We start from the raw sequence: 22955 nt of genomic DNA, 5'->3' as shown, positions 1-22955 counted from the left end.
GATAACTTTAAGAATCATTTGTATGGCTGATTTGATGGAGATAAATTGTTTCAATTTTTCTTTGCTATGGAAAGTTTTTATTTGACCTTTGGTTATGAAGGAGAGTTTAGCTGGGTACAATATACATGGTTGATAGTTGTTTGTCTTTACGGCATGGCATACATCATTCCAGGCTCTTCTTGCTTTAATCGTCTCTGCTGAATAATCTGAGGTGATTCTAATTGGTTTCCCTTCCTAAATGATTTATCTATTCCCCTTGACAGCTTTAAGGATATTTCCCTTGGTATGAATTGATCCTGTGAAGATTATAATGTGATGCTGGGTTGTCCCGTTCTGGTCTGGTCTAATTGAGGTTATAAAAGCTTCTTCTATCTGAATAGGCCTATCTTTTTGCATGTTTGGGAAATTCTCTGCTAGGATCCTGTTAAATTTCCCAGACCATTAACTTCTATCTCTAGGTGCTCCTCTACACCAATTATCCTCTGATTACGCCTTCTGATGGTGTCTTCCAAGTGTTGAATAGATCTATCCCCCTTCTTGGATTTGTCTTAGATCGTTGTATGTTCTTTCTCTATAATATCTAGGCTGTCTTCAATCTCCGAAATTCAATTTTCTGCATAGTCTAACCTACTATCAAGACTTTCTACTTGGCTTTTTATTTCTTATCCTTCTAGTTGATTGGCTTTGATTGCTTCAAATTCTTTGTTGGAGCTTTGTTTTAGATCTTGGATGAACTACTTTACTTCCTTAATTTTGTGTTCAGTGTTTACTCTCAAATCACTTAGTTGATTGGTTATGGTTTCCTTGAACTCTCATTCCTTCTGTGGGGTTCCACTCAGCATTCCCTTTCTGGTCTCCCTGACTTCCTTCAGTCTTTGTTAATGGATTCCATGAATGCCTTTAGCGATCTTTGTGTATTCTTATCCTGCGCTCTCAATTCCTGTATTTCTCTTTGATTAGCTTCCTCACGTTCACACATTTCCTGTATTTCTCTTTGAGTGTTCTTAGCCCTGCCTATTTGGGATGAAAGTAACACCAGTTTTGTGCTAGAACACTATCTTAATGCAAGCATCAACTAACGTCTGTAGTTTCACAATCAAAGTCTGCAGATACGATCTAGTTCAACAGATATATCTATTCAGCATCCAACACCTATCTATGTATTAATGGGTTACGAACCGCAAAGAATAGTTTGGCAAACCAGAAATTATTAGGTTTAGGGAGATATGTGGGTAAAAATAGGACTAGACTGATGTGGACAGGCAGAGGGAAGGTTAAATTAACTAAGTCCTAATCTCTAAGTGGTAAATAGGTTGGATAGAATGATAGTAGAGAGAGAAAAAAAGAGGAAAGAGAAAGAGAAAAAAAGAGACAAGAAAAAATAGAAAAACAAAATTTAAAAGTTGAAACGTGAAACACTTAACTACTTAAAAATTATGCAAATTAAAACACAATATTCAGAGAAAAATATGGATAGAATAAAAGAAGGGTAGGGATAGAAAGGAGATGTGAAAAACTTAAAAATAAAAATGCTTAAAATATTATATAAGTATAAAGAGATAGTTCTGCTATTAAGGAATTTAAGTCTAAGAGGTTTTGAATTGAGTAATAAATTTTTGGATTAAATGTGTACACAATAGGGGATAAGGTCTAATAATCGACTACGGGTATATCTGAGGAAGAGCAGAACATCAATTAAGAAACGCAAAGTAGAATGAAAGAGAAGAAAAGGTGAAAAGAATGAGAAGGAAAGAAAAAAACGGATCAAAAGGTCAATAAAGCTAAACAAAAAAAATTTAAAAATGAAAAAGAAAAAAAAGCACATACATATACCCCTAAAATAAAAATTATAAGAGGAAGAAAAAAGTTAATAGAAAACCAATTTTTTAAAGTTAAAAATGAAAGAAATTAAAAACATTTTTAGAAAAAAAAATTTATAAGTGGTACAAAAAAAGAGTTCTTTGAGTTTTTTGGGAATAGGAAGATCCTGTATCTCCCTTGTGTTCTTAACCAGTCTCTAGTTGGGGTCTCTTGTGTGTTTGTGGTGTTTGATATTCCTGTGGCTTGGTTGGTTTCTTAAGTCAGTTTGTTTGAGCAAGCAGAAAAATGCTCTGCTTTACCCAGGATTTTATGATCCTCCTCCCAGGCTAGTTCAATGGGAGGGAGATCTCTTTGAGTATCACAGAAGAAGGAGTGGCTGTTTTCTCTAGTTTGGAGATGCTGTGATGAGGCTAGGTTCTGGATAGAGTTGAGGCCTTTCAGCAAACATTTGCTTTTCCCTGGGGGGCTAGCTTCTGAGACACTCACAGAGCCCTACCTGGAGCCATTCTCAGGGTTTATGTTTAATGAATTTCAATTGATTGTCAAGACTGCTGTAGAGAGGGTAAGCCTCTGTTTCTGTTTACCCAGTGAAGAAAGACACTCCTGGGACTGGCCACCCAGGCTAAGTGACTTTTACCTGGGTTGAGCAGAGCCTAGCAGGTCAGGTTAGGTTCCTGTGACCTGCTTAATGACTCTTTTGTTTTCTTCCAAGGCTTGAGTTGGAGCTAGGTGCTCAGCCAGGCCTTTGTCATTATCAAAGACGGAGATTTCCCATAGTGGGGGGAGGGGTGGTCTTCCCTCCTCTGATCCCTGAGAGGATGTCAGGCTTCTACTCAAGCCGGAGTCTTGGTTCCTGTGTCGTCTCTGGTCTGTGAAATGTAGGATGACGATATGTGCTCCTTGTCAGTTCTTGCTGGTGTTGAGTAGAACCCACTCACTGGCCGCGTCTGGCGTCTTTGTCCTGGACTCTGTGATGCAGGTATGGCGTCTATGGCTGCCGCCAAAGGTGCTGCCATTGCCACTGCCACTGCTGCCACTGCCACTGCCGCTGCTGCCACAGTCACAGCTGTTGGCAAGTGCCCAGATCTGTCTCATTGCCTGGATTTTCCCTCTCTAGCCTAACACTCTTTACTGTGATGGAACACTTTGTGTAATTCTCTGGCTTAGGATTGTTTATTGAAGCACTGAAACTGCTTTCTATGGGAGAGCTTGTTTAACCCCCAGCTTCTCTTCCACCATCTCCCCGGAACTCAGTCCTATATTATTGTGTATAATTTTATAATAGATGTACAACATATATTAAATATTATGTGTATAAAAATACTAAATAGGGGCTGGGAAGGTGGCTCACTGGTAGAGCACTTGCCTTGCATTCATTAGGTCCTGGGTTCAATTCCTCAGCACCTCATAAGTAGGAAAAAAAGCCAGAAGTGGCGCTATGGCTCAAGTGGTAGAGTGCTAGCCTTGAGCTGAAGATCCAGGCCCAGAGTTCAGATCCACGACTGGAATCCCCCCCAAAAAATACTAAATAAAATAGACAATAAGTAAATGAATCAAGTAAAAACTAAAATAAACGAATCAAGTAAAAGCTAAAATAAATACAAAATCAATAATAAAAATCATAATATTATAAACATACATAAGAAAATATATATCATATATTACACATATATAGAAATATTTTTCCATTGCAGGCCCTTCCTTCAGACCCTGGTAACTCTAAACTGAATTTCTTTTCCTCAAGGACAGTGAACTTTGCTTTCACCCACGGTGCAAAAGAGTGACCTGGATGGTGACATCAAATCCCAGCACTGAAAGAAATACTGGCCCCATTTCCAAGACAGTAACTTAATTCTTTTTTTTTTTGTGAACATACTGTAAAGAGGGGTACAATAACATGGGCAAGATAATGAGTACATTTCTTATCAAGCATTGTAGCCTCCAACTTTGTTTACCCTTCACATCCCTTTCCAGCCTCCCCCCCAATCCCGCCCCCCCACTGCACCAAAGTTGTAAAGTTCGTTTTTGACATGACGACTTGTACTTCTCATAGTTTCATCGTGTCCACCTGTATCCTTAAACGACTTGTTTTTCACCATCTCCTCCACAAATTATACTGACATCAAATATAGTGAAAGCAGGGGTTGTACTGTGGGGGAGGGAACATACAAAGCTACAAAGAGATAATCTTATTAATGAGTTAGAAACAAATGCAGGAAAGAAAAAAACATTTAAATACTTATCTAAGGGTTCATTTTCCTAACATCACATTATCTGATATTTCCTGCTTGACTCATACATATACTAGATATTGCAAATAAGGGAAACCATGGGACCTATGTTTCTTTGGGTTTGGCTTACTTCACTTAATATAATTTTTTCCCAAGCCTTTCCATTTCCTAACAAATGGGATAATGTCATTCTTTCTGATGGAGGCATAGAATTCCATTGTGTATATATACCACATTTTCTTGATCCATTCTTCTACTGAAGGGCATCTGGGTTGGTTCCATATCTTAGCTATGGTAAATAATGCTGCAATAAACATAGTTGTGCTAGTAGCTTTAGTGTGGTCTTGTCACATTTTCAATGTTTGCTGGAACAAAGTCTTCCAAGCAAACGGCCACCATAAACAGGCGGGAGTTGCAATCCTAATATCAAATAAAATAGTCTTCAAACTAAAATTCGTGAGAAGAGATATCGAAGGTCGCTACATACTAATTAAGGTTTCTCTCCTTCAGGAGGATATTACAATTCTAAATATCTATTCGCCAAACAATGGAGCAACCAAATTTATCCAAGAAACACTACTTTTCCTCAAATCCCACATAGATGCAAAGACATTAATTGTTGGGGATTTTGACTTAATTATTTTTAAGTAAGCAGCTATGTTTATTCAGTTACATACTGAATATTAAAATAAATTCAGTGTAGAATTTTGTACATCTATTCAGACCTCTTTCCCTTACCCCCAAACTGCTTCTCTGAGCACGACTTTTTTCATTTTTTATTGTAAAAATGTTGTACAGAGAAGTTACAGTAAAATGAGCAAGGCAATGATTGTATTTCCTATTGAGGATTGTAGCCTCCTCCTTTGTGTTCTACATACCATCTCCCCCTCCCATCTCTACATCTAGTCCCCCTGCTGAGCTCAGTGACTTAATTTTTTTTTTTTTTGGGTCCGGTTGTGGGGCCTTAACTCTGGGCCTGGGCGCTGTCCTTCAGCTCTTCAGCTCAAGGCTAGCGCTCTACCACATGAGACACAGTGCAACTTCCGGCTTTTTTCTTTTTGCTTATGTGGTGCTGAGGAATCGAACCCAGGGCCTCAGGCGCTCTACCACTGAGCCATCTTCCCAGCCCGAGTGACTTAATTTTTATTTTTGGCTTTGCACCGGGTTTGAATTCAAGAAGTGGCAACTCTGCCACTTTCTTGTACACTTCTACAGAGTTACTAAGACCTGAGTTCAAATCCCATCCTAGGAAACAAAACTGGCAGAAATTCCAAAGCAGGGAGCTTTTTTCTTTTTAATGTAGTTAAATAATTAATTTTTAATTTGTTCTTTATTTTGCCAACAGGGGGCTTGAACTCAGGTCGTGGCAACTCTGCCTCAGCTTCAATCGCCCTAGGCTGGAGTGTAGCCTCTGGACCCATAGCCGATCCTGGTATCATAGGCCCACATGGTTTGCAGGAAGAAAAAAAATATAGCATAGAAAAAAAGTGGTGAGCTGCATAGGGCTCAGGAATTCACATTTTTTTCTTTGCACAGTGACTATCTTGGGCCTGAATGACATGGTTGAAAAGTGGACCTGACCTGCCATTGCTAAAGGCTGGTGGGGTATCAGGGAAGACATAGGCAAACCTGTGAACATAAATCCCTGGTTCAAATCCCGGTCCTGACACTTACCAATGGCAGGAGATGACAAGAGACTCATTCCTATGCATAGGAATACGAATTGAAAGAGTAGTTCATGCTTTAGTCTAGTCTAAAATTGAATGCAATAATCCTAGAAAGCTGATTGATCCTAATTAATAGTTTATTAAGCCCTAAAAGAATAATATTCCTTCAATGGTGGTTTAATACATGCCTAAGAGTTGGTAGGAATGTACTAGGTGTCATTCAATCATAGATGGACGGCGCTGGTGCTCTTTACCAATATATATTTATTTGTATAGCACCATCTGCCTATCCATGCATCACTGTTTTGGCCAAACCTGGGGCTGGATCTCAGCACCTGGTAACCACCTGACAGCTTCATTGGCTAGAGGCTGCCATGCTCACATTCATCCATTTATGAATTGGGCCTGCTAGGCCCTGAGTTCAGGTCCTAGCACTGCCAGAAATTTAATCTTAGACTAAGAAACCGAGTGTGACACATGATTTCCTTTTCTGGGAGAGTCCTGGGTGTCAGATATGATGGAGAACATATCTACAAATCTAGATGCTATGTGATAGGATGTAAAAAATGTAATAAATGGTAGTGGTGTCATCCAAATAAATAAAATAATTGGTAAATAAATGAATAAAACAAGACATAAAATGAATAACCATACCAAACACAATATGAACTGAATATCTGTATAGAAATATAATTTCTATCTTTAAAATGGATATAAGGAGTATGTTTTCCAGGCCTGAGGCTTGAATTCAGGCCTAGGGAACAGGCCTGATTTTCTTGTCTTCAACTATGGTCAGATTCCTATCCCGCACAGTGCTGCATATTTACCCAGACCTTGAGTACAAATCCTTGGCCTGGCAGAAAAATGTCACGAATTGCAAACCAGGGAGCTAAATATTTTTTTGTAATGATGGGCGTTTGAGGAAGCCATAGTACTGCACGGCAACATAGGCCTCCAGTTCGAATCCCAGTCATGCCACTTCTGGCTGGTGGATGATCCTAAGAGACTCGTTCCCATCTACAGGAATAACGATGGAATGTTATCAATGTCACGGTTGAATAAGTTGCTCATGAATGATACTTGAATAAAATTAGACTTCATGATTTCAGTCAGCTGATTGATTTTATTTAATTATCTTATGAAGCATTAAAAGAATATTATTTCTCACAGGGATGCAATAATTTCAGGACACTGATTTACTTAATCGTTTATTAAGGATGAAAATAATAACATAAATTACATGGAGACATAATAAATACCTAAGTTTTAGTAGGAATGTAGTCTTTATAACTGAATAATGGATAGACATCTCTGACACTCTACAAAGATATATATTTATTAGCATACTACCATCTGGGTGGCACTCTGTTCTTATTTTCTCAAAACCTGGGGTTTGAGATAAGGTCCTAGGAACTGCCTGTCAATTCATTTTGCCCCAGGATGGTGTGTTGACACTCACCCATTCATGAATTGGGCCTTGTAGGCCATGAGTTCAGATACCAGCACTCCGACAAAATGAATCGTGGAGTAAGAAGCTGATGGTGACACATGTTTTCCTTTCCTGTGAAAGTTCTGGGTGTTTGGTATAATTGTAATACGTATGCAGACTTATATCCTATGTAATCACTGTAAGCAATGTTCTATGTGCCATAATAATCAATAAAATAGTCACTACATGAATGAAACAAAACATAAAATGAATAACTACACTGAAAGCAATATGGAGTCAACATATGTATGTAAATATAAATCACATATTTAAAATGTACATGAATAGGATGGTTTCTAGTGTTGGGGATCGATTTCAGATCTGAGGTGTACACATGAATTTCTTGACTTCAAGGAGGCCAGCTTCCCCATTCCACACAGTGCAACAGAGTTACCCAGACTAAGAGTTCTAATCCCAAACCTGGCAGAAAAAAAATGACACCTTTATACTATGTAAGGCCCAATTCTTAGGAAATGAAATACAAATTCTTAGGTGTTTCATTATGCCTCCATCTAATGAATGTGATTGTTTAAATGTGTCATAAAGTATTGATGATCAGTGTTCTATAACAAAATTGTATATAATTTTATCCTAGAATCATTCAAGAACTGCCCATTCAGTCATAATATAAATCACATTCCATTGGTATTTATATAGATAGGAATGAATTTCTAAGGATCTCCTGCCATTTGGAGGTGGCAGGACCAGGATTCAAACTGTGGGCTCCAGCTCTCACCACTTAAACCTGAGGACAGGGAACTCACTGGTCTGTCCAAGAACAGCAACATCAATGATTAAGCAGGAACCAGTGTCTCTCAGCAGGCCTTCTTGTTATTTACATGGCTGTGATAGGAGGATCATGGGCAAATTCACCCTAGGCAGGAAAGTCCTTGAGACCCCGATCAAACTTCAGTGTCAACAAAGCCAGAAGTAGAGCTGTGTGGCTCCAGTGGAAGACAGCTACCACTGGAGCAAAAGCAGCTCAAAGAATGTGCCCAGATCCTGAGTTCAAGGTCCAGGACTGGCAACAAACAGACATACACAACAATCTGTGCAACCATCCGGCTAAAGCACGTCACCCTCTTGTACCCAACTGAATTGGACAGAGTTCCCTGGGAAAGGGGCTGGGGGAGACTCTGTCATCTTGAGTCCACCCATGGTGCCTGCATCTCATAATTTCGGCCACACCCCCATTTTTTCATGGTTCTTTCTGACCAATGCAATACAAGAATTGTAGCCATGCCCACATTCCATGCTGCCCAGCACCAGATTCTCTCAGTTGTTCGACACTACCACCAGCAGTTGAGGAAGGTAGAGGTGGCTGAGTGGTGAGCAGGAGATACGAGGAGACTTTGGAGTAGAATAGGAAATTGATGACGTCCTAGTCAGTTAGTGGGAGAATAGAGGATTTCCCAGAGCCTGGTAATGAGGCCAGCCCATCTTTCCCATCCCAGTGCTCAGATGTCTGAAACAACAAGACTCCATGAGAGAGCTACGGACAAGAAACTACTGCCAGAACACCGGCAGAAGAATCCTTCCATCAGCCCTGCAACATTCAAGAAAACAAAGAACAGGAAAAAGGGAGGGATCCCCATGACAAACACCACTGGGAGTGTGATTCAACGGAGCGTCTGGCCAAAGCTGATGCTGATTGCGGGCCTCCCTGCCTTTGGACACAGTCACAGTCAATGTTCCTGATACCACCAAGGATCTGCAGAGGTGCTAGCTACATGTGATACCCACCCTGGATTGCAGCAAAAGAAACCAGGCATTCTGTGGCAAGATCCAACCACTGATGCAGGAAAAGACAAACCTGCGGGATTGACTGGAGAAACAGAGGAAGAAGATAGCTCAGGTTCATGAAGCACCAAAAACAGAGCTAGAGATCCACAAGCCACCCATACAGAGGTTGGTTTCAGCAGAAAGTGATTTACAATCTGCACTGGCCCAAGTCAAGCAGGCAGCCAATGGCAGAGAAATAGAGCAAGGAGTTCTCACCAGCCACCTGTAGGTCTCAAAACGGCACATGGCGGAACTGGAGATGGCGGCTTCTGTGGTCACTACTGCACAGAAGGAGAAAGAAATGTTCTTCAAAGAGCTGATATAAGTGACACTTCAGCTTGAGGAAAAGACCAGAAGTTTCGATGACCTGGAGAAAGTGAACACAGAATTTCAGGAGAAGCTGGAAGTGCTCTGGACACAGAAGAGTAATAGGAAGAACAGAATCTGCAAGTTCCAACAAGTGCTGGGGAGCGTGGTTACTGGAGAGACTATTGGACAATCTGAGCTGGATGGTGAACTCAGCAAATCTGGAGAGAAACACCTTCATGGAAGACCTGAGCATTGACAGGCCTGAATGGAAGGAGGAGGTTCCTTGGCTCACTGACCAGGTGAACCAACTGACAGAGGAGAAGGAGCGAAGGATGAGGCAGGTGCTTGACCTAGAGAATGAGCTGGGGGAACTGAGGAGGAAGCTGGCAGAACCATCTCAGGCTGAGCGACAGTTGCAGGCCCAGGAATACCATAGACAGATGGAATTTAAAAACCTGGAAAAAGTACTTCACATCTAGGTCAAGGAAAACCAGAGGCTCTGTCTCCAGAATGCGGAGCAGCAGGAGCAACTACAGAGACTGGGAGAAAAGGCCAAGGATTGGCAGGAGATCCCCAAGACCCCACGATGCACATGTGTGTGAAACCCATAACAAGAGGAACAGCTGGCTCTGCTGTGGGATGCTCTCCACAGGGTAAGTGGTGAGAAGGAGGAGCTCACAAGCATCCTGGACTCAGAGCAGCAGGTGAAGAAACATCTGTGGGAACAGCTAGTCCACTCAGAGGAGAAGACAAATGAATTTAAAGAGGTGGCTAAGAGAGAGAGAGAGCCAAGCAGCTTGGGAGCTGCAGGAGCAGCAGGAACAGTCCCTGGCCCAGCTGCTGGAGCTCAGAGCCACCTGTGAGCAGCACATTGCCTCCAATGAGTGGCTCAACTCTGAGGAGGCCCTGCAATAGACCCTGCAGAGGCACACCCAGCTGAAGCAAGTGCAGGGCCCAATCAACTGGGGGCACCAGGTGTCCCCAAAGTGGCAGGACACTTTTAAGTTCCTGGAAGTGACCAGACCACAGGAGGAGAGCCTGCAGGCCCAGCTGAGCTTCCTGGCTTTCCCTGGGGAGTGGAAGCTGTGAGCCCTGGAGAAGCAAAAGGTGAGGAGGTGACTTCTCCCAACGTGACCATCGCAGAAGACGGAGACATGCCGCAGACCTAGAGTGACATGGCTCTGCGTGCACTCTCAAAGGCTGAGATCCACAGGGGGAAACTCGTGCTGCAGGAGCGGCAGCCCCATTGCAGGCACCCTGCCAACACAGCAGCTCAGTGCAAGATGGTGCTGGAGCCACAAGCCTCCCGCCCCATGAGTTGCTACCACAGCAGGCATGAGGATGGCAAGTGGGACACGTGGGTATCCAAGAAGAAAATCTGCTTTGTCCATGACCTGCATGATGATGTGGGCTTCCATAGTCCAGCAGATTAACTCCACCATCGATGCAGCCAGCTGTCAGCACACATTTGCACCATAGAGGAGTCTCTCCTGTCGTGTAAAGAGCATATGTTCATTCTGGATGAGCTGTGTTTGGAGAAAGACAAACATGTGTGACAGCTCTCCCAGAAGATGGAGACGAGAGAGCTGCTGTTGCTACTCGCAGGGGAAGGTGCTGACAGAATGCTCCAGATGCCTGCATAGGCTGAGGCTCCCGCCACCACCACCCCTTCAGACACCTCAGGCTCCAGAGTGGGCAAAATGAGGGAGGAGCAGAAAGGTTTTGAGCAATTGCAACTTCAAGACCCTTGGAAACTGCCAAAGGAGACTTCAGAGTTCCCGACCACGTAGAAGACTCCCCTACTGAGCACATCCTGTGGCAGATGCCCCACACCCAGAGCAGCCTACAGCTTGAGGGCTTGGGCAAGGGCTGCTCCCTCCCTTTCTTCTGTAGACTCATGCAGATGATAACTCTCTATGTGACATAATGACTCTCAAAACCTCAGCAGCCACCACAAGTAGGTGGCCAGGTGGCCTTTTCTCAGGCCTCTATCTGCCAGGTGATGGGAAGGGTAAACTGCGGGTCGGGTAGGGCAGAGGCTGCCAGGAGGAGGCCAAAATTCAAGGGATATCTAGTGGCCCATTGGTGGCCAGGGAAGAGGTCCATATTTTGCTTATCACAAAGAATAATTTGTTTTCAAAGGAAAAAAAAACCTCCAAAAAAGATTTGTTCTTCCAGTCCTGGGGCTTGAACTCAGTGCCTGGCCACTGTCCCTGAGCTCTTTTTGATCAAGTCTGTTGCTCTACCAGTTGAGCGCCACCTCTCCTTCCAGCTTTTTCTGTGTGGAATCAAACCCAGGGCTTCAGGCGTGCTAGGCAACTACTTTACAGCTAAGACACATTCTCAGCTAGGATGATCCATGGTCCTCCCAAATCCATATGGCCATTCCTCAGATAAATAGAAAGTAGGAGCTAGGATGACTATGAAGCACAAGTCGGGTTCACACAGAAATATTCCTTAAGCCCCTCTTCCCACACCCTTTGTTGAAGTTCCTCTTCTACCATTGAGGGATGAGAGAGGGAGAGGGGAGTCCTGAGAGGAGTACCAACAACAGTCCCCCCCTGAGCCCCACATACTTCCCCACACAAGTGGTTCTCCAGATTCCGATCTTACCTGACTCAATGTGGAGTCTACACTGACTCCCCACCCTTGCGAGGCTCAGGATGAAATAGAGGTCAGTCCTGGCCTCACCCCACACTTAGCATGGAAGGTCCTAGTCCCAGACCCACTTCCACCTCTGACTGCCGTTTTAGCCTGGACCACCATCATTCATCACTATATTGGTGTTGATGACCTCACAGATTGATTCCAAGAAGAAGGTCTATGGCAAAGAGCAGAAGCAGCAGGGTGAGCAGGGCAGAAAGAGGCAGGGTGATTGCTCTGGGATCTTCCTCCTTGAAGCCCTCCCGTACAGCCAGGACGATGCTGACCTAAAGCATGGCCAAGGCCAGGGGTTGAGACGAGATGGAGGAGCAGGGACTAAAGAAGGTACTGCTTTGTCTTGGAGCACTTGAAAATTCCTATTACATTTGGCCCATGCTAATCCCAAAGCCAACATGCAATACCTCTCCTTTTTTTGTTGGCTGTGAGCCTTGTCCCTGAGCTCTTTTTCTCGAGGCTAGAACTCATCACTTGAGCCACAGGGCCACTTCTTGTTTTCTGATGGTTCATTGAGGATAAGAGTCTCACACATTTTCCTGCCCATGCTGTCTTGGAACTGTAAAGCTCCAGATCTCAGCTTCCTAAGTAGCTCGGATGACAGGAGTGAGCTACCAGTGCCCAGCATGTGATACCATTTGAAGGCTTCTTGGCGAGTCTGTAAAAGGAGCCCCAAAGGGCCTGGATAGACATTGACCTGACTAAGGAGCTGGGATGGGGGAAGGCTGACCTTCTATCCATTCTGTTCCTTAAAATCAAAGAAGCCAGATGGTGTTGTATGCATCAAACTCTTAGGCCAACAACCACCAGGCTTAGTGGGGAAAAGGTAGAGAATACCCAAAGATTGCAGTGTAGAAATCTTTGATTTTGCATGCATGTGGTGTGTGTGTGTGTGTGTGTGTGTGTGTGTGTGCGTGTGTGTGTGTGTGAACACACGGCCTAGGCTCTATCCTTGAGTTTTCTTGCTCAAGGCTAGCGCTCTGCCACTTGAGCCACAGCCCCACTTGCTTTTCTATAGTTAAATGTGGGTAAGAGTCTCAAGGACTTCGATGTCCAGGGTGGCTTTGAAGCATGATGGGGGCCCCAGGGAAGCAAGAGTAAACACAACTCGCAGGTACAATCCCTATGGTGGGAGACTCCTGCCCGCTGGTGTCCAGACACAGGACATCGCCCCTCCGCCCCCCCGCCATCGTCCTGTACAGTTCAATTTGGGAAAGTGACCCAGGCCAAGCTGATTTTGCTCACCCTGAGTGCTGAAGCCAGAGCAGGTCTGTTCCACCCATAAGCCAAGAGAGCTCCCGGAGGACTGGCTCCGAGGGGCACAAGGAAGGGAGAGGTCAGCTCCAAGCCAAGCTAAGAGCCTTTGCCCATGGACACCACTACTTGGCCTTTCTGATCACTGTAAGGCCTGTCAAAGAACAATCCCAAAAAAAACAAAATTGGAGCTGTGTCTCAAAATGGTCGAGCTTTAGCATTGAAACAAAGAGCTCAGAGACAGGGCCCCCAAGCTTTGAGTTCAAGACCCCCAGCTGACCCTCCTCCATAAAACACAGGTTAGCTAAATGTGAACTAATAGGATTTGTGAAGTGTTTCTGAAGAATGGTTATACTGAAGAAAGCACCTTAATTCTAATGACAGCTGAACTTGTGACATACAGCTATGTCCTGATACCTTCACAGGGAGCTGTTTGCTGGGTCCTTCCCACATGGGGGTTTTGTGCTGTTTGCTGAGTCATCACATTGGGTGCAATGTTCTGAGTCCCTAAGAAGGTTGGGCTGTTCTGGGTTTTCCAAAGGGTACTGTGTGCAGAGTCCATTACACAATGTACTGTATGCTGAGTCCTTCAAAAAGTGTGGTGTGCTAATTCATCCTAAAGGGTGCTGCTATGTGGTGAACCCTTGGGAAGAGAGGGATGAGGTGAGTTTTTCGAGTGCTGTGTGCCGAGTCCTTTACACATGGTGCTCTGTACTGTCCTTCAAATGGTGCTGTGTGCTGAGACCTTCCACAATGTGATTGTGGTGAGTCCTTCGAAATTGTGCTATATGCTGAGTTTTTCAAAGGGTGCTGTGCACTGAGTGTTTTACACAGTGTGCTACATACTCAGCCCTTCAAAGGGTGCTGTGTGTGGAGTCTTAACCCAGGGTGCTATGTAATGAGTACCTGGGAAAGAGTGCTACATGCTGAGGTTTTCAAAACATGTCATGCACTTAGTCTTTTACATTGTGGGCTAAGCTCTCCCTCCTTCAAATAGTGCTGTGTGCTGAGTTCTGTACACAGGGTACTATCTGCTGAGACCTTCAAAGTTAACTGTGTGCTGAGTCCTTTACAGAGGGTGCTTTGTGCTGTTTTTGGAAGTGTGCTGAGTATTGAGTCATTCAAAAGGGTGCTATGTTCTGAGTCCTTGAGTGGTGTTATCCCCAACAATCAGAGGCACACAAACACAATCAAACACACACACACACACACACACACACACACACACACAGACGGGTCACCATGCACCTGCTTGGTGTGTGGAGTAGAGGGTGTGGGGCTGAGGGGAGACTAGTTTTCCCCGGGCAGGTACTGGGGTTGGGGGGGAGTGCTATGCTGAAGTGAGGCTGCAATTGCCATGGCCTGGAAGCTTCCATGGCCTGGAAACGCCAGGGCCCAGTCAGGGCTGCCATTGTAGTCTGGGTGAGGGGGCGAACCCAGGGGAGGGGGGCCCAGGGGCACACTGCAATGGCAGCCAAGGCCAGGGCCCGTGGGGTTGGGCGCACATACACGGGCGGGGGTGGGGCAGCCTAGGAGACGAGTAGAGGGCAGAGAGTGAGGTCAGAGAGAAGAGCAAGCACATGCAGGAGGGGAAGCAGCTTCAGCAGCTGGCGGCCACTTAGATCATAGTGCGGGTCCTGGCAAGGAGCAGAGAGCATGCGGAGCCAGCACAGCAGGCATATTGCTGAGCAGCCCCATGGAGGCGAGGCGTCCATGGCATCAATGAGTCTGAGATCCTGGCTGGGGGAGCAAGGTGGCAGTGGCTGAGGTGCAGCAGTGGAGAAGGTGGCTGCTGAGATAGGGCGGGGGTGGAAGCAGAGGCCCCTGGGGAGGAGGCTGCTGAGGTGATGGCAGAGGCTGCTGAGGAATGGGCAGCAGCAGCAGCTGAGGAGGAGTAGCAGAGGAAGCTCACAGCCTTCCCAGGCACCCATAGATGCCCCCGCCCCCTAATAGCAGTGCCCCATTTCACACATGATGCTGCCAGCTCAGATCCTTGGTGCCTCTCTCAGTTGTCTGGCAGAAATGGCGCAGCCCTAAACTGCTTGTGGCCCGGACCTGACCCTGCCCCAGGTCCTCAGACTCCAGGGCTCTCAAGCACCAGGAGCAGCCGCCTAAAGCTTCTCCCCAGCAGCACACATAAGTGGCTGTCCCTTGGGCCCACACCCCGTGACCCCTGTACCTCGTGACTCCCTGTCACTCCCCCAGTGGACCCAGACCTGCGCCTCATGCCTCCCCTCTCCTGTCCCACCTGCACCTCCCTCATGCCCCACAGTCTGCCCTGGCTCTACCACAAATGAGACCCAGTTGCTGCGGTGGGGTGTTGACCCTGGGATCCCATCTCCATCCCTAGTGGCCAGTGTGCCCAGGAAAAGGGAAGATGAAGAAATGGGTGAGGAGGGGACACCCCAGAGCCCCTGGCCTGGAGCAGTGGGAGCCACACAGCCGCATATCTGCACCCTTCCTCTCACTGGTGGGAACCTGATGGCTTTAGTCAGTGGTGGGTAGCAGCACCTCTCAGGTCTTTTCCTTTTTTCTGGGGGTAGAGGGTGTTGGATGCAGAAGATAGGCCCCCTTATTGCTGTGGGAGCCCTTGTCTGTCTTCTGTGCTCAGTCACACCTTCACCTGAGGAGGTCCCAGAAGAGCCCAGTAGGGAGGTGAGGGCACTGGGGGTCAAATGGGAGGTGAATATTTGAGAGGTGTGTTCCTCCAACACACATACACCTGTCCTGCCCCCTCCCACCCCAGCTGTTAACAGTTTTCCCAGGGTTATCATATTTCCCATCTCTGCCAGTTCTGCTAGTGCTCCTAGTCCATTTGGTCTCCTCGTCCTCCTCAAGAATCCACCAAGTCACCCAGAAGCATCTAGGCTGGAATTAGGGAGTCCATCCATGTATATAGCCTTTAGGACTCCATCAAATTCCCCAACACTGCCCCCACCCCAGGTCAGACACCCCTCTGGAGGCACTATGACCCCCTTCTTTGTTTTCTCTCCTGGCTCTGAGGAGCCACCTGTCTCAGGACTCCTTCACCCAGAGTCCTAGCATAGGGTTTTAGTGAATGGGGACTCAAGGCTGGTTGTTCCCAATGGGAGGGGTCTGTCCCTGGAGAAAGGGAGAGGCAGGGTAGTTCTGTGTTATTAGAGCAATGTTCCCCTTGGTGGGATCCCCTGGTTCTGACCAGGGAATCCCCATGCTCAAGCTTGTACATTTCCCAGATGAGGAACCAACTAACTCGGGAGAGACAAAGCCCTGAGTCTGTGTGTGCAAGAGAGAGAGAGAGAGAGAGAGAGAGAGAGAGAGAGATCATCTTTCTCCTTGTACAGCCTGACTGTGAATGATCAGGTGGTAAATTGCAAGTGCTGCATGAATGAGTCTTCTGTCACTGGTTTGTATTTGTGTGTGTGTGTGTGTGTGTGTGTGTGTGTTTTGGGAGTGTAGGGAGATGAGAACAATGAAAATATACTTTAGTCGCCGTGTCTAAAAAGAGCAAAAGCATTTTATTTTTGTGTATGTGTATTTGTTGTTCTTTTTTCATGAATGCCCAATACAAGCCCAGCCACAACTTCTGTTTTCTCCTTCATCATTTCATGGCATCTTTGGAGAAGGTTTCAGTAGATTTCCTTTCTACTTCTTTCCACCTCCCTCTTCCCCTTTCCTGTAGCCAACTGTAGCTGCTGGGCCTGTGTAGGTCTCTACTAGGAGGCCTGTGGGAAGCGCAGACCAGAGTGGACACCTGTCCTTCTATCTTCAGCCAGAAGGCTCATGTGTGTAACCACAGCTGCACTCTTCCACCCAGACACTCTGCTCTCGTGTGTATAGTTGGAACTAATTCAAGGCTTGGGAATGTGTCTGCCAAACATAATTAAGGAATGAGATGTGGGGGAGGAGGGCAGGGGCTGTGAAGCTAGGAGGGTCTGGGAAATAGTGAATGGTGTGATATGGAGGATGGCTCACCACGACAAAGGATGAGAGGGGAACCTTACCCAGGACATTGATGTGTGTGTGGGCATCTGGGCAGGGAGCTACAGGCCCCCACTGGTGGTGTGGATTCCCTTCTGGGTCAGTGCACTGTTGTGGAGTCCTCCCTGGAGTCCGGCAGACTCCAATCTCTGTCCTGCCTGGGCCGTTTCCAGCTGGGCAGTGGTAGGCAAGTGTGTTCTCTCTGCTGGAGCCCGTTCAGTATCAGGACATGGCAGTTAGCTAGGGCTCTCTGAATGCCAGTTTCTGTAACCTGCTATAGGCTGTCTGGAAGGAAAAGAGTCCACTGACTTTGGAACCTTTTAAGTTTGGTTGGGACAAGTGAAATGCCATCTTTTCCAAGGTTTTTACTTGAAGTTGGCAATTTCCACTAACACCTGGGATTATGGGTCAAATTAGACAGACCATTTCAGCTGCCAAACAATGATGTTCAAAGCAACCCAGGTAGAGTTCCCTAGCCAGATGGTCTCCTGCTACGAACATCGTGCCCCAACTGCCTTTCTCCAGCAGCTACTGATTAGCCTCTGGCTCTGTCTAGGGTGGTCACCACAGTTGAGAATGTTGTGCGGAGCAGAGATTGTGACCTCACCATGCCCAGCCTGCCAGCTGTAAGCAGAGATGATTCCTGTCACCTGTACTGGACTCTGGGAGATTCAGAGACCTGGGATGCCTCAAGGATCCTTTCTCTGCAACATGAAACTTGGGGGCCGGATATGGTGGACCATCCTGTCTGGCCCCAGGTGGTGGAGAGTATGCCCCTTGAGCCAGGCGTTCAGCTCACGGCAACCTTGTTCACACCTGAGTGGGGAATTGAGTGCCACAAAGCTGGTCAGCCTCTGGACAGAGATCTTTAAGATAGGCATCCCAGAGGCCCCAGAATCCAGCAAGTACATCATGGCTCAAGTCCTCGGAGCCAAAAGAGTTAAGTGCGGTGGCACCAGAAGGACAGGAAGAGGGCGTAGGGAGAACTGTGGGAGATTTACATCAGGTTATGCCCACCCAAGATGCTTACCAGAATCAGATGGGACTTTTCTGTAGTATTGTCATAGACAGATGCTTATTTATTTATCCAACAAAGAGTTACAGTGTGTGCCAAGATCGGGGGGGGGGGATAGGTCATAGATGATGAAAATTTCCAGTGCTGGTTCACAACACATGAAGAAAGCTTGGTTTGAGCTGGATGCCTGTGCTTTATGCCTGTCATCCTAACTAATTAGGAGGCTAAGATGGGAAGATCGAGGCTTAAGTTCTGAGCAGGAAAGCCTGTAAGACTCTTATCTCCAACTAACTACCAAAAAGAAAATGCCAGAAGTGGATGTGAGGGTCAATCCTTAGTCCATTGGCCTTGAGTACAAAGACTCAGGGGCAGCACCTAGGCTCTGAGTTCAAGGCCCAGGTATCAGAGAAAGAAAGGAAAGAGAGAGGAGGACGGTGGGAGAAAAAGAAGAAAGGAAAGGAAGAAGGGAGCATGTGAGCCTTGGTTTGGAGTCCCTGGATCAAAGGAGCCAACCATTCACAATCTCTATGGGGACAGTTTCAGAGCTTAAAGACAGTATGTAGGACCAAGCCAATGATCCCTCAGCAACTTTATGTCATCCAGGAACTTTGTGGTCACCGACTGCAGAGGGAAGCAGCCTCAGGTAGATCCTAAGGCTCAGGTTGTGTCACCAGGTTTCAAACATCCCCAGCCCCACTAAGTTTATTTTCTGGTCCAAGATCTAGGGAGGTTTTGGGGTGAGGGAGTGTCAAGGCAGGGGGGGCAAGGAAGATGAAGAAGGAGGATGATCCCAGGTCAGGTGTGTCAGGACATTGGAGCCATGACCTCGCCTGACAACCTCGACCATCAGTGATAGAGCCTTCTACCCAAACACATGGCTATTAAAAGTCCTGGCACCTTGAGTTCACCATTGACTACCTGGCTGTCATCTGCCACAGGATGCCTGTGCAGTACATCCTTGGAGACTTGAACATTCCCGGGCTCAATCTGAAGATGACACTGAGAAGACTGAGGCCTGGGTGACTTCATCTTGAGCTAGCGAGAATCTTTTGAGGTATGAGTTATGCAGCTGACCATGAACCCGACCTGAGAATGAACAGAAGAAGCAAATCCCGGGGGACTAGGAACATAAACAATCCTTGGGAAAACCGCAGGCAGGCAGGTGCTGGAGTGCTTGGTGATGGTGCAGTCAGGCCACAGGTGGTGTTTGTTTAAAAAAGGAACTTTGCAGTTTAGCATGTATCCTCTTGAGACTCCTCCGTGGTGCAAGCCAACCAATTAAAAGAACGTAGGCCCCCTTGATCTAACCAACAACTTGTTTCTGGTCCTTTCCCACTTTGTAGTGTGCCAATCATACTATAGAGTTGTTTTGTGATTTTCCTGGGGTTTGTAGTGATTTGTTACAAGAAATTATGATGTACGCGAAGCCCTACCTTCCCTAAAAAAGTGTATAAAAAGTGTTGTAACCATGGGCTTGGGGACTCTCAGCATCATGGGCTGCTGCCATGTACACTGGGGGGACCAATATCAAGCTTCCAATAAAGACTCCTTTGCTTTTACATTGGTGATGGTCTTTGGTGGTCTTTTGGGTAAGGATTTCAGAGTTAGGCTTTACAACATCCCCGGTGTTCATTCCTCCACCAGAGACAGAGGTAAGTGTGCCACTGGCACAGGACAGACAGGAAATGAGGGCGGGAGTAGGGATCCATGTATCCCCGAGACTTCCTCTAGGGGGCACTAAGACGTCTTGACTGCCATTCTCAGAGGCAGAGGTGGGTTTCTCTTCTGGCTCAGCCTTTAGTCTAGATGGCAGATCTGGCATTCGGAGAGGGCCAACTGAAGGTGGGGCAGGCTTGGTTAGAGGCTGGTAGGAAAACCAGAGACCCTGGGCTCTGAGCAGGGTTGTTTTTGAGAATACTCACAACCCAGGAACATTGCTGGGATGGATCAGCCCTTTTCTCCTTCCCGACAGAGAGGGACATAGAGCCCTCCCATCTGCTGCCCTTGGCTGCGAAATCCTTTCATTCCCACATCCTGTTGTTGGATAACTAGACCTCACCTCACTGCTCAGTGTCAATGCAGGACAGTGAGAGATCCTGAGTCTCTGATAGGTCAGGGATCCTCAGTATGAGATTGTACTTGAACGTCCTACTTGGTGCATGGTTAGTCCCATCTAAGACTGCCATGATGTAGCACATAGAATATAGAGAATCAGAGCAGGATTGGGTCTGTTCTGGGACTCTTGAGTATATATGTGAGCTTTGAGCTCTGGTGTGCCCATCTGCTTCCTTTTCTTCGGTGGGTCATTGCTAGAAAAAAGCTTGAAACTAGAGACTGGGTCCTATCCCTTGTCTTTGATGCTAAAAGCTATCACTCTACATTTGAGCCACAGCTCCACTTACAACTTTTTTGGGTGTTTAATTGGACATAAAGAATTCTCATGGACGTTGCGGCGAAGGGTTGCATCCAACTGCAGTCCTCAGATCTCAGTCTCCTGAGGACATAGGATGAAAGGCATGGAAAAGTATCTTTGGCCGGCTGCCAGTAACTCATGGCTTTCATCCTAGTTACTCAGGAACTGAGATCTGAGGATCACGGTTTAAAGCCAGCTTGGGCAGAAAAGTTCTGCGAGACTTGATGTCCAATGGACCACCAGAGAACAGGAAGTGGTGATGTGGCTTAAGTGGGAGAGTGCTCACCTTCAGCTGAAGAAATGAGGGACAGTGCCCTGGCCCAGAGTTCAAATCCCATGATCAACAACAAAAAAAAGAGGTGACTAAGTTTTCGCATAGCAGTGTGTACAGTAGGAAATGCCATCTGGGCTATGAGACATTCCAGGTATGTGAGAAGCTTAATGTTTTGTCTACAGTGGGTCTGAAGTCGGGAGTGCCACCTTCTCGGGGGTGGGATGTGATCCTAATGGAGGGAGTTCATGGTTCTCTTCTCAGAGACTAGTGAAGCTTTGGGCTGTGTGTGTGTGTGTGTGTGTGTGTGTGTCTGTGTGTGTGTGTGTGTCTGTGTGTGTGTTTGGAGGTAGAAGTGGGCATTGAACTCAGGGCCTAGGTGCTGTTTCTGAGCTAATGTGCTCAAAGCTAGTGCTCTGACACTTGAACCACAGCTCCACCTCTGGCTATTTGGTGGTTCACTGTAGATAGGAGCCACACAGACTTTCCTGCATGGGCAGGCTTTGAACCGTGATCCTCAGATCTCAGCCTCCTGAGTAGCTAGGATGACAGACATGAACCACCCGTGCCGGCTTTGTGTGTGTGTGTGTGTGTGTGTGTGTGTGTGTGTGTAGAAGTGGGTTGTAACATGGAGCACTGGACCCTTTGGTAACTTATAACTGCTATCTTTGTGGGATGCATGGGCCGAGGTTTAGGGGTCTGGAAGGGTGGAACACTTGAAGGGAACTCAGCACCATTAAATTATAAGACCAAAGGGTCTGTGTGCCCTGGAGATGTCTACTCCCTTAGGCCTGGTTGGTGGCAGAGAGAGCTTAGGAGGACCTGCGGGTGGGGCCCACAGAGGGTGAATCCCCAGGAGGAAAGACAGCATAGCTAGCCCTTAGTAAGGATGTGAGCCCTGTTAGTATGGAGTGCACTGGTATGGGTCAGAGTCTGGGTCTTCTAATAATAACGATTCATGGGTGAAGCCAACCCTATTTTAAATCTTGACCTGTAATCTTCAGATTTCAGTACCCTGAGTAGCTAGAATTACATGCATGAGCCTCTGGCACAAGGCCACTGATTTTTTTTTGGCAAGCCTTAGGCTGGCCAGTCAGGTCTTCTACCATGTGAGCTAAGCCTTTATGTCTTGGACATTTCTGAGATAGATAATATATGCTCAGGCTGGGCTGGATCGCAGCCCTCCTATCTGTGACAGGCATGCGCCAGCAGGCCTGGTCCTCTTTAGTTGGAATGCTAGACATGTAGCGCCATGCTCAGTCATTGGTTTAGATGGATTGTCCCAAACTCAGTCCATGGCAGCCGATTCTTGACCTAAGGTGAAGCTCTCGGTTGGGCCTCGACCATTGGTCCTCAGTCTCCTCCCGAGACAGTTGTGAGGAAACAAGGAATCAATACAGGGGGATCTCTGGGGCAGAGTCATGCATAGAGGGAGACACTGTCAGATATGGTTCTTGGCAATTCTGTGAGCATATGACAGGAAGATACCCAGAAAGTGCTCAGATGGGGCCTGCTATTTATTGGGCAACTAGTATGGGATTATGAAACAAAACATGGCTCTCTTTCATCCTTACCCTATCGCCATGAGGAAGGGGATCCTTCACTGTGCTCAGTTTTGCAGCTGGGGAAAATGAGGCATGGAGACGCTAGGTGACCTACTCATGACCCCCAGCTGACAGCAAGCTCGGCCTGACTTCTCTGCCATGTTCCGTGGGTGTTATTCAGTCCACTTCTTGTGGTGGCAAGTCCACTTCTTGTCAGTTGTGAGGCTTGAACTCTGGACCTGGGCACTGTCCCCGAGCTCTTCAGATAAAGGCTAGCGCTCTACCATTTAAGCCACAGCATCACATCCAATTTTCTGGTGGTTCTTTGGATATAAGAGTCTCACAGACGTTCCTGCCTGGGCTGGCTTTGAACCATGATCCTCATATCTCAGCCTCCTGTGTAGTTAACATTATAGTCCTGTGCCACTGACACCTGGCTAAAGTGTAATTCGGATTTTCTTTCTTTCTTTCTTTCTTTCTTTCTTTCTTTCTTTCTTTCTTCCTTCCTTCCTGCCTTCCTTCCTTCCTTCCTTCCTTCCTT

At 46.5% G+C, this 22955-nt stretch overlaps 1 pseudogene; it reads left to right on the top strand.

The window, feature by feature from the left end:
* The first annotated feature begins 17807 nt into the window (after positions 1-17807).
* LOC106001647 overlaps positions 17808-22955 on the top strand; it is a 7771-nt pseudogene continuing 2623 nt past the window's right edge.

This window comes from Dipodomys ordii, unplaced genomic scaffold (genome assembly GCF_000151885.1).
Source record: "Dipodomys ordii isolate 6190 unplaced genomic scaffold, Dord_2.0 Scaffold343, whole genome shotgun sequence".
Classification (NCBI taxonomy): Eukaryota; Metazoa; Chordata; class Mammalia; order Rodentia; family Heteromyidae; genus Dipodomys; species Dipodomys ordii.
This window is presented reverse-complemented; position numbering and strand designations above follow the sequence as displayed.